Genomic DNA, 2,884 nt, shown 5'->3' with positions numbered 1-2,884 from the left:
TATGATTTATATTCTTCTAACACATTCATTTTTATCATCTGGGGACTAGAGATAAAAATACCAACCATATGAGGAGACCAATCAATGAGGCTACTCTTTATCTAAGTAAGTATTTTGTAGTATTTTCCATTCATAGCTATTAGGTATGATTAAAATATGTGATGATTTATAGGGAGCCCTTCCCAGTCCTCATCATGGTCTGGAAAGTTAATGTTTATAATCCCATGGAAAAGCTATAGGAATCCTAGCAAGTTAATTCCAATCTACTACCACCTGTCCAATGCATGGCAAAACTCAAGACACTAAGACATATTTGTAGTTGTGGGGATCTAGGAAGTCCTAAGTCCAGCTATGGTGATGGCTAACTAGAACAAAGTTAGTGAATGACCTTGGACTAACCCCAAGTTTTATTAATTTATGAAGAGGAGAGTGGCTTGAGGATGAGTGGCTGTGAGAATGGTGGGAAGCCGATGAGTGCGGCGAGCTGGGCGAGGTAGGAGGCCTGAGATCCCCTCTGCAACATGCAGAGAGAAGGATATGCAGAAAGAGTCATCTGCATACACAGTTCAAGGTAGTATCTAGTGCTCTGGTGTGCTTCAGCTCTGCTGTGTAATTTGTGTGCCCTGGGAAGTTGTAGCCTCTCATCGTGAGGCCCGATCCCTGCCCACAGCATGGAGCCTGGCTCACCCTTCCTCCAGCTCCCACATGTTTGGGTGCTACGGGGTAGGGCAACACTGACCTGTCACCATGCTTCAGCACCTTGGCTTTGCATTGCTTAAAGCCAATTAGGGGATAAGGAAAAGTCCTAGCTGGCTCTGTACGTACTGATACATGGAAGTAAGACTAGATTTAGCCCAAACAGATAATTGCTCTTCTTTCAAAGAGAGTAGTCGAGGTGGTCCTTCACAGTGAGTGTTTAAATTTTTAAAAAAATTATTAGAGTGAAAGATACATTGCTGTGAGTCTTCCTCAGAATACTCCCACTTTCTTCAAACATGTCCCACTTGAACATCCTGTATCTCACTTTGATTTGAAGCAGCTCTGGAAGTGTCCCTTTCCTTATTAAAAAAAATTATTTATTTATTTATTTGGTACAGGATCTTGGTGCCCAAGTCAGACTTGTAGTGAGCCTTCTGTCTCAGTTTCCCCAGTGTTTGGAATACAGGCTGTGCTGCCACAACCAGTTTCAGTGGCCGGCATAGCATGTGGTACCGGGGATCAAACCCCGGTCTTTGTGTTTGGGTCTTTGTGCTTGCCAGGCAGGCGCTTAGACTGCTGAGCTATCCCCCAGCCTCTTGGAGTCCTCTTTCATGAATGTCTCTAGTTGTAGTTGTGACTGCTTCAGTATCCTGAATTGATTCAAAACATTTACCTTTCATGATCATTTTGATTTTAGGGAGGAGCCAGAAATTACAGTTCCAGATCTGGTGAACAAGGTGGGTGAGGGAAGACTGCAGTATTTTTATGAGCTCGCTTTTGTATTGGATAGCACTTGGCAGCAGCCTTCCCTGTAATTTTTATCACAGTGCATAAAGACATTCATGAAAGAGGACTTTCAGAACTGCTCCAGAAAGTGGCAAGAGCAGTGGGACAAGAGTATTTGGAGGGAGGGGCAGTATTTTCATGGAGATTAATGGCAGTGTGTCTCTTAATGTAATATATATTTTGAATACATTTAAGCAATCACTGTATTTTCTGTCATGCCTCATATAGCTATGAGTTGGATGTCTGTATCCCTTTGAAATTTCTATATCAACATGCTCCCTCCTATGTAACTATATTTAGTGACAGAGACTTTACAAAAGCCCTTAACGTTAAATACAGCTGCAAGGGTAGAACCCTGCTTGGACAGGGTCAGTGTCCTCAGAAGACACACCAGAGGCCTGGCTCTCTTTCCACCCTGTGTGAACAATCAGAGGGCAGCCACCTGCAGGCCAGGAAGGAAGCTCTCGTGGGAATATGACTCTGTGGACACCTAGATTATGGGCTTTCAGCCTCCAGAGCTGTGAGAAAATAAATGTCTAGTATCAAAGCCACCCAGGCTGTGGTGTGTTATAATGGAGAACAAGCAGACTAATACATATGTTTAACAATAGACAAGGAAGTAGGAGAGAAAAATAATATCAGGTCCTGATTATTGAATTTCACTTTCATCTTTTGTCAAAAGAGTTAGGCACTTACTGAAAGAAAGGAAAAAAAACTAGGAGAGGAAAATGTGCTATTTTCAAAAACTTCTAGGAGCTTTGGGTTAAAGTGCATGGAAATTCACTATTTTTCCATATCCAGGAAATAGAAATATGATAAACCTGGGGTTTCTGTTCAGCAACCCACAGTCCTAACCTAGCCTCCTGCTTTAGTTCAAGAGGTCCTGCTTTTGGCTTTTCCAAGTCTACTTAGGTATCTGTCTACCCTAAGTGTCAAAAAGTCAAGATGCATCTGGAGAGATGCCTGCCTGGAGTTGATTGCATGCTTCTGTTTGTTCATTCATTTCTGTGGTCCTGGGATGGAATCCAAAGTTCTGCCTGTGCTAGGCAAATGCTCTTTCCTTGAGCTACAGTCCCTTCCTGAACTCTCTTCTTTCTACACTGCTATGGAGGCCAGCACGAGGAAGTGGGTCCTGTACTAACTCCTCCATGATGGCGGGGTGTCATTTCTGAGGGCTGGCTTCTTAGGTCACTGCCAATGTAGCAACCCAGCTGGGCCAGCCAATCAGGTGTCTGCATCAGTCCCAGGTTTGGAGCCTGTATCTGCAGTCACAGTTGCACCGAGATGGGTGGGAAAGCCACCACTTTGGCCCTCTACCCTAGACATTGAAATTCTTTTTTCTTTCTTTCTTTCTTTCTTTCTTTCTTTCTTTCTTTCTTTCTTTCTTTCTTTCTTTCTT

The sequence above is a fragment of the Octodon degus genome, unplaced genomic scaffold, assembly GCF_000260255.1.
Source record: "Octodon degus isolate 3935 unplaced genomic scaffold, OctDeg1.0 scaffold00246, whole genome shotgun sequence".
Taxonomy (NCBI): domain Eukaryota; kingdom Metazoa; phylum Chordata; class Mammalia; order Rodentia; family Octodontidae; genus Octodon; species Octodon degus.
This window is presented reverse-complemented; position numbering follows the sequence as displayed.